The sequence below is a fragment of the Ambystoma mexicanum genome, chromosome 9 (assembly GCF_040938575.1).
Source record: "Ambystoma mexicanum isolate Mex_15411 chromosome 9, UKY_AmexF1_1, whole genome shotgun sequence".
Lineage (NCBI taxonomy): Eukaryota > Metazoa > Chordata > Amphibia > Caudata > Ambystomatidae > Ambystoma > Ambystoma mexicanum.
The window spans coordinates 138,902,895-138,915,924 of NC_090931.1; the positions used below are offsets into that span (position 1 = coordinate 138,902,895).

Here is a 13,030-nt window from a genome sequence, read left to right on the forward strand (position 1 = left end):
GCCCCGCTCTGTATTGCCAGCGTGATCCACGTCCACATCGGTGAAGATCCCCCCGGGCTTGACTCGACTCCCGGACCCTGTGCCCACCACCTCCACGTGGCTGACGCTTGATAACCACGGCGGCCGTCGCTACTCTTCGTCATGCCAAGTAAATCGAAAGGAAACTGCAGGGGAGGATCGATGGATAGATTCGCTAGAGCGGTTCCGAGATCCGACGCTTGCTCATCCCCACCCCCGCCGGAGGAGTCTGGGGTGGAGTCGCAGGCCGGGCCGCCGGGACCTGACCTCACGGTTATCATGGAGTCGATGGCCAAAAATTTCGCTTCCTTCCACGAGAAGTTGGACGATATACATGCCAATGTTGCCTCGCTCAAGACACGTGTAGACCAAGCCGGGACCCGAATAGCAGAGGCTGAAGGCAGGATCTCTACTAACGAGGACGAACTACACGTGCTGCAGTCCACGGTCGCGGCCCTGTCCCGGGACATGAAGGCGGTTAAATCCAAATGCGATGACTTGGAGTCCCGCTCTCGCAGGAATAATCTACGCATCATTGGTGTCCCCGAGAACGCACTCAAGGGGCGCATGGAGGATGCGATCGAGAGCTTGCTTAGGGAACTGCTCGACAACCCGACCCTGTCTCCGCACTTTACGGTCGAGCGCGCACATCGGGCCCTGTCCCCTCGCCCTAGAGCGGGTGATCTTCCGAGACCCATCATTGCCAGGATCCTGAACTATCGGGACAGGGACCTCATCCTACGCTTGGCACGGGAGAAGGGAGAGCTGCGCCTGGAGGCCAACACCGTTAGGATCTTCCCCGACTTCTCCGTAGCGGTCCAGCAGGAAAGGCGCCAATTTCTCGGGGTCAAAAAGCTGCTCAGGGAACGCAATGTCCCATACGCCATCCTCTTCCCGGCGCGATTGAAATTGACCCACAATGGCAAACTCTACTTCTTCACGGTCCCCGAGGAGGCAGTGAAGTTCATCGAGCTGGAGATACCATTACCTAATCCGATAAATGCTCCCGTGGCCGCTGAGTGAGCACTCCCTGTAGTGCCCCACTCTCCTCGCCAGCTCTCTTCGCTCATTTTGGATGTGTTGTTGGCAATGCTGTTCTTTACCCCAGCGACTCGAACCCCGTGGATGGCCATCCGGCCTGGGGTTTCGCCCTGGGCCCTTGGACACTACTCAATACTCCTCGTACACGGTATGCTCATGCGTTAGATCGCCTATTGTTTTCCTGTTATCATCCGACCTCAACTCCTGGGTTCGAACTTGGATCCTTCACCGCAGAACTTGACTTGATGGCCCATGTCGGCCTACATGATGTTTAAGATGCCGTCCGCACGGCTACAGCGCCCCCACTGCGTTTGCAATGTTTGTGTTTGTGCTTGGTTTGCTGTTAGGGCTGGGTGGCCACTGTTGGGCCGAATCGTGGGCGCATCCCCGTTGGGTGGTGCCCTCTGTTCCTCCCCGGTTGGGGAGACCCTGTCACTCCCCTGGCTTAGCTGGGGACCTTGGGTTTGGGTGGGGGACGATACCTACTGCAAGTTGCGGGTGGGCAGTGTGGGTGGTGGGTGGTGATGTTGGGGGTGTGTGGGATTGTATTACAAAAGACGGAGGTAGTGTGGCAGAATGCATGACATCGGGGCACCATTGTGGGGCCCATTTTAAACTACTGGCTGGCTCTGGGCAGAGAGTGTGGGATGTACCCTAGTTCGATGCAATGACAACTGTTGTGCTGTCTTGGAATGTACGGGGCCTTAGTAACTACACCAAGGCTCGTAAAATTATGGCTTACGCCAACAGACATTGTTGTAAAATTTTGTTCCTGCAGGAGACCCACTCTGGGGGCCACCTGGCCAGATGCATGGCCCCTTCCTGGGGCCCCAATAGATATTTTACCTCCTACTCCTCCCGGGCTAGGGGGGTCCTGACGATGGTTCATAGATCGCTCAAGTTTTCTCTACATAAGAATTATGTTGACCCTGAAGGGAGGTATGTTATCCTGCATTGTTCCTTGGCGAATAGGGAATACCTGCTGGTCAATACCTATGGCCCTAATGTGGACTCTCCTGATTTCGTTGACCGGGTGGCGGCGATATTGCTGGGCTATGTGGGGGTACAGATTATCTGGGGGGGGGACATGAATTTCATAATGGATACCACGTTGGACAGAACGGGCACTGCCCCCAGATTGCTCTCGGGCGCAGCGCGTAGGCTATTAGCACACGGGGTGTCACTAGATGTTCGAGACGCATGGCGGGCGATGCACCCGTTGGCGCGCGAATATACCCATTATTCCTCGGTACACGACAGCTCCTCGAGGATTGACATGTTTTTCGTGTCCAGTACGCTTCTGGGCAGGGTGGCTGAAACTCAGATCTTGGCGCGTACCCTATCGGACCATTCTCCTGTCCGGATGTCCGTGGATCTGGGAGTCCCGGTTCCCACTATTAATACTTGGCGCTTCAAGTCTGCGGCCCTGCAAGACATAGTATTCAAGGCGGATATTCTTGCTGATATACAGTCCTACTTTGAGTTTAACTTGTCCCGGTCCACCTCCCTGGGGGTCCGGTGGGAGGCCTTCAAAGTCTTCATCAGGGGAATGTCCATATCGAGGGAGGCGGGAGTACTCAAGGCTATACGTGCTGCTCTTGCCCGTTCCGAAACCAAACTACGCGACCTGGAAAGAGCGCATCCCACTTCGGTTGACCCGGCCACCCTCTCCCAGATCAGTGAGGAGCTCCAAGCTTTTAATGACCAGGCCATCAGGGAAGTTCGATATTTCAGTCGCCCCCAGGCGGCTCGCAAGTATGGTGAGGGGGACAGGCCGGGCAGGACGCTGGCTGCTGTGGCCAGGGGCGAGTGGGGTCATTCACAGATCTCCTGTATCAGGGACAGGTTAGGGCTGAGTCAAACGTCTGACCAACGAATCTTGGAGGTCTTCGCGGACTTCTACGCTGACCTATACTCCCAGCCCCCTGAACATAGCGAGTCCCAAATGCGCGATCTCCTCAGCCAGATCCCCACGACACTCATTTCCCCCACAACCAAAGACTCACTGGACTCCCCCATTCTGCTGGACGAAATTGTCGGGGCAATCTCCAATCTACCCAAAGGAAAAGCTCCCGGTCCGGATGGGCTAACGGCAGAATTTTATCAGGAGCATGTGGCCATCTTGGCCCCCAGGCTGCTGGAGGTCTGGAATGAGTCGCTCCGGCTGGGCACCCTCCCTCCATCATTGCGGGAGGCCGCCATTACGGTCCTTCTTAAACCTGGGAAACCTGCTGATGAGTGTGGATCATATAGGCCCCTCTCACTAATGAATCTAGATACCAAAATATTCGCTAAGATGATTGCCAACCGCTTCCTCCCGGTCATGTCCTATATGGTGCATGATGACCAATCAGGGTTCGTCCCTGGGAGGTCGACGTCCCACAATATTAGACGGCTATTCAATGTCATGGCCCGCATGGATCAGGGAGTTGGCGCCGTGGCGGTTACGCTGGATGCCCAGAAGGCTTTTGACATGGTCTCCTGGAAATACACCTGGTTGGTGCTGGAGACTATGGGTGTAGGGCCTAACATGATAGCGTACATTAAGTTGCTATACACTTCCCCGGTGGCTAGGGTGCGGGTTAATTCCCAGACGTCAGCTCTGTTCCCACTCTCTAGGGGCACCCGTCAAGGTTGCCCGTTTTCTCCGATCTTATTCGCCCTGGCAATAGAGCCGATGGCCGACTATATCAGGGCCCGGCACGCCCACCAGGGGATCCGCCTGAAGGACGCTCCCGAAATCGTCTCGCTCTATGCAGATGATGTTTTACTTTTCGTAAGAGACCCGGATGTGCACCTGGATCCGATTATACGCGGTATCACCCGGATTGGCACTCACTCCGGGTTCACCATTAACTATACCAAATCCGAAATTTTCCCTCTTACTAGCTCCACCGCACAACCGCTCACGGAGTACCCGCTACGCTGGTCCCCAATGGGGATTAAATATTTGGGGGTCTGGGTGTCTCGGTCTAGGGAAACACTGCTAGCGGATAACTACCGAGCGGTGGCGGAACAAGCTGAGGCTAAAATCACGCGCTGGCGCGCTCTCCCGCTGTCGCTGGCCGGTAGACTCTCGCTGGTGAAAATGATCCTGCTTCCTAAGTTCTTGTATATCTTCTCTAACGTCCCTGTCTGGCCGGGTGGGAGATACTTTACAGACCTTCATAAAGCACTTGCACAATTTCTCTGGCACTCTGGTGCGGTGCGTAAGAAATGGTCGGACATGTGCCTCCCATATGACAAAGGGGGCTTCACGGCCCCGGACCTGCTTAGATACTGGACGGCTGCACAGGCGCAATTCGCCTCGTACTGGTACCCCGGACCCCCACCTCGCCCCCACGTCAAATTGGAGACTCTGGCGGGGGCACCCTGTAACATAATGTCCCTGATTCTAAATAGGAAGTATGTCCCGGACTCGCCTATCGATCCAGTCCGCGCCACTGTACAGGCCTGGGGCCGGCTGTTTAACACGTGTGCTGAACAACATCCATACTACAGGTGGCTTCCCGCCTGGAACCTTCCCGGGCTTGAACCCACGTGTGACATTGCACTGGCGCGGCACTGGGAGGCGCTGGGTTACCGTGCCCTCACTGACTTTTACCCAGATGGGCGGTTTATAACACTGCAGACGTTGAAGCCGGGGCACTCCGGTTCAGTCATGGAGCTGCTGCAATTCTACAGGCTGCGCGCAGCCTTCCGCAGCGCGTGGCCTGACTTCCCAGCTGAGCCTCCGGACTCCCCCGGGATCGCATACATCGCCAATTCGGGAGGGGCGCGGGGTGTGGTCTCCTCATTATATGGATTGTTACTAACCGGCCCCTCGCCCCGCCCGTCCAGGGCACGGGAGGACTGGGCCGCCGAACTGGGGACGGACCTTACAGACCAATTGTGGGGGAAAATGTGCTCTCATACCAGTGGGGTGTCCTTGAACTTTCGCTACCGCACCATACAGTATAAATTGCTCAATAGGCTGTATTTTACACCGGGTAGAATTTCGAGATTTGCACGCTCTACCCCCCGGCCCTGCCTTCGCTGCGGAACCGATGGGGCTGACCATCTACACATGTTCTGGGCCTGCCCGGAGCTGGCCACATTCTGGTCCAAGATCATGCAGACGTTGTCGACAATTATTGATGTTGATGTTGACCTCGACCCGCTGGGGGCACTGTTTGGGGTGTGGGGCCTCGGGGAGCCTAGAGATGTGGTCAAGTTCCTAAATGTAAGTTGTGTGGTGGCCAAGAAATGCATCTTGCTGGATTGGAAAAGCTCGACCCCCCCTACATATCAGAAATGGTTGAACCTGCTCACATGGTCTAGGAATTGCGAGGAGGGGTTTTTGGATATGCTCCCGGCCCGGTCCCGCCCCCGTAATATCTGGTCTGCCTTTAATAGTTATTTGAACGGTTTGGATGACATCTCCACGGTGGGCGGATCTCACCGGCCTTCTACTAGTGTTGTCTAAAGTGTTGGTGTCTCATGTTATGTTGCTGATGGTCCCTGACAGCTTATGTTCCGCAGAAAAGCCCTTGCATTAATGTACCTATGTACTGTATTTGCTCTTGCTGTCCTGATGTAAGTGTGTATGCTACCTGCCTCTGTCAACAAAAATAAAAGTTTAAAAAAAAAAAAAAAAGAGCAGACCATTCCCACATTTAAATTGATTGACAAATGTGAAGTAGGTTTGGAAAACCCAAATTCCAAACATCTCCTGCCTAGCAGTTGTATGCTAACGAAGTCCATTGGTAACAAAAGCATATACCATAATTGTTGGGTTGTGAGACATGTCACTTCTGCCTTTTATCTGGAAAGTGACATTCTCAGCCGATTTGCAATCAATTTGGACCTAATTAAGCAATATGCCACTAGCGGCGGGGGCATATTGCTATTAGTACCCCACCCGCAAGATCTGCATGACTGGGGTACTAAAGACAGTTTTTTCAGTTCCGAAACACTGCAGTGTTTCGGGACAGAAAAAAAAATAAGACCAAGAAAATGGCCGCCAGGAAAGAGAAAACAGAGTCAGTTTTCCCTTTCCATGGCAGCAATCAGTAGCGGACATGCTGGGAACAGAAGTGTTCCCAGCGCGTTCGCTCCCAACAGATGACAGAGAAGAAGGTAAGTGGGGTTGGGAGGGCGGGGGAGGAGGAGAAGAGGGAGGGAAAACAAATAAAAAATAAGACGTATCTGAATCCACTGCGGGGGATGAAGTGGGGTTGGGAGGGCGGGGGAGGAAGGGGTGAGGGAGGGAAAACCAAAAACCAAAAAAAAATTAGATGTCCCTGAATCCACGGCAGTGGACAAAGGCAGCCTCCAGCCGAGTGGAGTCTCGGAGCGGAGATGGCCCCGTTCCAAGCTTCTACATGGCTGGAGGCTGCCACGTCATCTGCCATGGACAAAGGAGGCAGAATGTAAGTGAGGTGGGGAGGGCGGTGTGGTGGGAGGAAAGGGGAAAAACCACATCCCTGAGTCCCCTTCAGGGGGCCGAGGCAGCTTCTCAGCCATGTGGAGGCTCAGAGTAGGGATCGCCCCGCTTCGAGCCTTCTCATTGGCTGTGGGGCTACCACACCACCCGCCAGGAACCATGGCCATGGGATCCCGGCCAAGGGATTCCTGGCCGATAATGCCCTGGCGAGGGCCAATCAGAATGTTTGTTTCATTCTGATTGAGCCCTCGCCAGGGACTAATTAATAATAAAGCCTGGTCCTGACTGGGGAGTAACCCCATGGGCTTTGAAAACATTGAAAAGGCATTCCGGTCAGCTCAATTGCTACCTTATGCAGTTGAAGTTCAAGTGTGAGAGGAGGTTACCATGCCAGGACAGGTGCGACAATGTACTCTTCCCCTCAAAATTAAGCAAGATCAGAACCTCAAACATAAGGACGCATATCTAAATCTAAATTCCCATCTCGAACAATATTTATATTTAAATCTGACACCTCTAGTAGACCTACAACACAACACCATTCCAATATTGGTGGATAACAGCAATCCTTGAAGTATCACTTTGGGCACAGACACCTATATTGGAATGGAGGTTGATGCCAACATTATTCTATTGATTTAGGTAATGAAATCATGGGACCAATCCCAAACAACTGTTTCAACATCAGCAAGGGTATTCCTCCAGAAAAGATTTTTACTAGGCATGGTGTAATTTCCTGGTGTACTCTTCCCATCCTTACAGTGTGGAAGTGGTGACCTATGATATTAGGAGGCTGGAGGTAGTGTTCAGAGTGAAGGACAACCACCTCTAATCCCCAGTCCAGGTCTACACCATCAAAAGAGATCTCTCCACCCAACTAGAGGATACCACTGAAATTGCCAAGCCAAGTCTTTCTAGGTTTCAAGCAAAGTGTCAAGGAAAGGATCAATCTTGCTGATGCCTGTGAGACTGAGGAGCAAAGACAAAAGCTAAAACAGGTCTTCCTGGAATTCCAAGATATATTTTCAGTGGACTCATATGACTGTGGACGCACATCCATTCATTCAACAAACATTCCTATGGGCCCCAAGATGGTTCCTGTATTTGTGAAACAAGACCAGTTACCTCTCACATCCCTGAAGTCACTCACTGAGAATATTAAGAATTTAGAACCCTGTAGGATAATCTATCCGATCCACAGTACCTTCAACAACCCGGTACTGGGGATCCTTAAACCAAATGGCCAATGGAGACTATGTGCAGACCTGAGGGAGCTAGCCAAAAAAGTTCACATGTCCATGTCAAGATGGACCCTTCCCTATATCGATCAGGGACTGGCCCAGATCCAAAGGTCAAAGGTGTAAACCGCTATTGATCTGACCAACAGTAACTGGACAGTACCCGTGAGTAGGGAAGACCAGTACAAGCTTGCCTTTAGCTTCGGGGGCAGCATTGCACGTGGACCCAAACCCCCTTTGGATACATAAACTTTGGCAATGAGTTCAACATCTTCCTAGATAAGGCCATGTCCGATTTGGGCGAAAGAGGAACACTGGCCTATGTGGATGATGTTTTGATCAAGAGCTTAACTGTGGAGGAACACATACCAGAAATCTGCTATGCTCTTACCCAGTTGCAGAAGGCTGGAGCAAAAATGTCCTTGCAGAAGGCACAGTGGTGTAAGACCTGAGTGAACTTATTAGGGCACGAGATCACACCGGAGGGTCGTAATCCCCAGTCGAAGAAGGTGGAAGCTGTATTGAAATTAAAAGACTCTACCAGTCTGTGAGAATTAAGAAGCCTTCTTGGACTTACTAATTATAGTTGAAAGTTCAATGAAGACTACGCAGGGGTCATTCAACCGTTGGCCCTTTTATAAAAGGCCGGAGTCAAGTACGAATGAGATCCAGAACAATCCAAGGCAATTAAACAACTGAAAAGAAGCCTTTCCCAGGTTCCTTGGTTGGCTTACCTGATAAAGAACTAGGAGTTCTTCTTGGAGACAGGGTTCTCAGGTACTTGGCTAACAGCGGTATTGTAGAAAAAGCATGACAAGGTCGACAAGGTCAACTAATATGCGAGCAAGACTAAGAGACTCATTCCATGATTGGAGGTAGCCATGCCGCTAATAGCGCCATGGCTGCCTCCACTAAGGGTACCGAGTCCGCCCTCATTCAATGGGGACTTACTGCTCTAGTCAGACCATTGCGGGACCGGTAAGCCCCCACCGTTATGTGTTCTCTGGACCCTTTGCGGCTCCCGCCAAGACTGCCTGGTAAAACCAGGTGGCCTTAGCGGGACCCACAAAGGGACCTCAGAATAGGGCGCAAAGGGATTACTGGCACCGGTGTCCTTACTGGTGCCTGTAATCCCTTTGCGCCAGCCTCAGAATGAGGCCCTATGTCCTCTTTGGAGGAAAAATTCAATGACTGTGAGAAGGCACTCCTGGCAATGGTGTAGGCACGGAAAATGTACAGCACATTCATACAGGGGAGCACATAATTGTTGAAACCCCTCATCAACCCTTGCAATATTTACAAAGTGACAGCATCCGGGAGGGGAATGTTAGTAATTCCAGCATTACTTCCTGGATTTTGTCTATGCAAGGCTTTCCTGTGGAGATCCGATATGGCCAAACAAGAAGAGTCCCCTAGCTCAAGGGTTGGTGGAGTTGCATGAGTGTGCTCAAGAAATTGTCTCGAGGACAAAAGTCTAATGCTTAACAACAACATGGAGGTGTACTTAACTTCCCCACGCAAGGTCTATGAAGAAGACACGTGTCATGGGATACCCACAGTTTATATCGATGGGTGCTCCTACCTTGTTTATATGGCGGGGAAAAACAACTGCTGGCTGGTATTGGGAATGCTTTGGTGAATGATACCCCAGAACCTTCTGCTGGTTATAAAATAGGACTCCGAAGTAGTCAGGTTGCAGAGTTGATGGCTGTTTATCAAACTATCTTCACTTCCTCACTGCAGTGCACCACCAACTCAACAAACTAGTCATAATCACTGACTCTGATTATGTCAGGAATTGGTTTGTGGAGCACCTGATTAACTGAAGAATGGAGGCATGCTTTGTGCCAACAACAAACCCTGAAAGCATGCCAAACTGATCCAGTCAATCAATGGCTTGGTGACTGCCGATGAGATGACCAACTATTGGAAGAAGATAAGAGGTCATTCTAAGATAGAGGGGCCAGATAAGACTGGGGATAACTTGGCTGATCAGCAGGCTAAAACTATAGCTCTGCAGGGGGATTTCATAGAAATGGAATTGCTGCTGGGTGAAATCAAAATGGCAACTTTCACTAGGTCTCAAACTCGGGTAACAGTGCGCTCTCAACAGCCCAGTGGAGGAACGATACCTGAGATGCAGATTTGATCACTACACAGAAAGAGGACCTGTGCATTGGGGAATGTTATCGACACATTGAAGACTGTGGAAGCTTTCCTCTAACAGAGTCGGATTATGCCGGTAAAGAGGACCTCTGGGTGTTGGTGAAGTTGTCCAAGATGTTTCAGGATCAGATATGGTTTGTTGGTCAGGAAAGCCCTATCTGGCTGTGACCAGTGAGTGGTACCTACTACCTTCAGAAGCATGATGTTGAACCACACCCATGATCCAGCAACTGCCGGTTATAGGGGGTTTCATATGACATTGGAAATCTTGTGCCTGGTTGCCTACTGGACACACATGGGCCAGGACCTCAACACTTACCTAAAGGGGTGTCTTGTGTGTCCTCAATTACAACCCAGTTCACTCACACAGAGCTCCTGCACAAAAAAACAGAATGACAGTGCCTTGGTCAGATTTGCAAGTTGATTTCATTGGGCCAGTGATTCACTCCTCTTGAAGAAACAAGTACTTGTTGAATGTGACATGCTTGTTCATGAAGTGGGCAGAATGTCTTCCAGGCCCAAATTGTAAGGTGGTGACATCTGCTGCACTAAAGATCAACCACAACTTCCCTTGTTTCAGCTTCCCACAAAGGTTTGAGTCGGTTCGATGAAGCTATTTTACCAGTGAGGTGATGGTGAAAATGTGGGAGATTCTAGGGGTAAAAGAAAACTCCACATTGCCTACTGCTGTCCTCAAGTTGGGGCTAGAGAGATACAACAAAACATTTATGAGTATCTTAAAGAAGTTTGTGGCAGACTATGGACCCAGTTGGGACATTCAATTGCCGCTTGTCATGATGGCTATTAGGTCTACACCATCTTCTGCAACAAAGATGTCCTCATTTGAGCTCATGACTGGACAGAAAATGGTATTACCACAGCATCTGCTCTATAGGACTCAGGAGCAGACACTGATAAAGGTGCCCACTGCTCATGCGTACATTGAAAATGTAAGGAAGCACCCCCAGCATGCTTTTGTTTATGCTCAGAGCAATTTAGAAAAGTTACCTGAAGGAATGAAGACCAACTATGATCTAAAGACCACCAAGAAAGACTGTGAAATAGGTGACAAGGTTTTCCTTTACAGTTTTCACATGAATCAGGCCAAGGAGTGGAAATTCCTCCCATCTTGGTGTGCTGTCTTTGAAATTGTAGATAAAACATCACCTGTTGCTTACAAGATTCACATCCCAAAAGGAGAACTGACAGAAGAAAAATGGGTCCACATCAACCAGTTGAAAAGCTCTCATCCCAGACACGCATCATGATTGATTGATGAGCCAAATGAAAGTCGAGCAGAGGAACCACCTGAAGAATGAAAAGGAAGGATGAAAAATCAGATGGAAAAAAAAATAAAAAAAAAAAAATACATATATATATATATATATATATATATATATATATATATATATATATATATATATATATATATACAAAAAGGAAGACTGGAAACCAATCAGGGGCGCAGCTGCACTCCGGCTGTGCTCTTAATGAAAAAATGGATATAGTAACTAATCCTCAAGCAGTCAATGATTACCGTGCAGCCAAGTGTCCTTTATTAGTTAAAATGCATGGACAAAGAAGGCAGCAACAGCTTAAGTCACAAAAAGGAACGACGCGTTTCACCCTACTCGGGCTTCGTCTGGATATGTATATAACAGGTAGTAATTTACTTGTTGTTATTGTACAAATGAAGAAAATGAATAAAATGTGTTTTGTAAAATGGAAATGTCATGTTATAACTGTATGTTGCAGATGTAAACTCTATGTATATCTTCCCGGGAACAATGTATAAAAAGTACTGAAACTCTTTATCTTTTATTAGAGACATAACCTTCTTAACTTCCAGCCTAGAGGTGAGAATGGAGTCCGGCGAGAACCCCATGGACCTGGAAAAGAAAGAAGAAAGGGGTTCCCGTGCCACGCCATCCAACCCAAAGATGTTAGGGGAAGCTGGAGTGCCCATTCCCTGATGAAGGAAATGAAGGAAATGACACCTAATGAAACCCCACTCTGCCCTGCTCTTCCCCAACAAAGAGTCATGCAAGAACAGGGGAGGGAGAGGTGCATGTGGGGTGCATTTAAAGGTGTCAAACAGATGTCCCTTGCACATTAATGGCAGGATATTAAACACTGAACAAAAATGGCCTGGCCCTTGTTTTTGTTTGTCAAGTAAAATTAAAGAGCAATGTGGAACGGGGCCTAACTGTCATTACCAATGGATAAACAGCATTTTAATTTACAAAAGAAGGAGGAATCAGAGATCCCTGTCACCTGAAGGACAGATGTTTAAACATTGAAAACAGGCCTGCACATGTGTGTGCAAAAATTAAAACAGTTTTAAAAGTAAAAGTGAAAAAAATATCACAGAAAAATGTCAGGAAAACAAAAGATGATATGCAGGTTGACCAAAAGCCATGTATTTTATGCTTCACCTTCCAAAATCCTAGTGACATTTGAAGAGCCACTTTGTATTCATGGAAAATGTCAGCCCAAGGCAGACCTTTTTGCTGGCTGTGGGCAAAGCATCACAAGGACATCTAATGGCCGAGCACAATAAACAATGTCCTGCTAAATGCATCGAAATCCAGTGTTTTCAAGACCAGCACTGAAAGCATGGACTTCAAGAAAGGTCACCCTTGCTGGAGCATGACTCATATGTGTGAAAATGGGGGCACACACTTCAAAGTGCAAGCTTCCAACAGAAAGGAGATTCATATAAGTACAGGCTGACCCAATAAAAACAAATGTCTGGAAGCAGGAGCAGGGCAATTTGTCCCACATGAAGATTCAGAATTTATTTAAAATGACTATTAGCATGTAGACCTTTTTCTCAGCCATCATAAGGCAAGTGTATGTCAGCTATGTACCATTTTTTAATGTGATTTCCAGGCAGTTTTGGGGATATAAAATTCATCTTCCTGGGACTCTGGGAACGGTAAGGGCCAGTTAAACTAGGTTTCTGGCTGATCTGAACAGGTTCCAAATGTGAGAGAAATTGAAATTAGGAATATGCTTAATAACTTACATATTCATAACTGTTGTGCTTTATATGGAAACGACAGAAATGTGCCTCATGGCCATGCTACATGATACAGATTTCGTGGTCATCTTATCTAATTCCCAATGATTAGCATAAACA

The 13,030-nt window shown here is 49.1% G+C and overlaps 1 long non-coding RNA gene across 2 annotated transcripts in view; it reads left to right on the forward strand.

Annotated features, from left to right (window-relative positions):
• The window catches only part of LOC138489600 (uncharacterized), a 174,147-nt gene extending 162,111 nt beyond the window's left edge, over positions 1-12,036 (forward strand). For both annotated transcript variants that reach the window (XR_011274828.1, XR_011274827.1), the window contains one exon: positions 11,714-12,036. This is a non-coding gene — a long non-coding RNA (uncharacterized lncRNA). The remainder of the gene's footprint in view (positions 1-11,713) is intronic.
• The last annotated feature ends 994 nt before the right edge of the window (positions 12,037-13,030 follow it).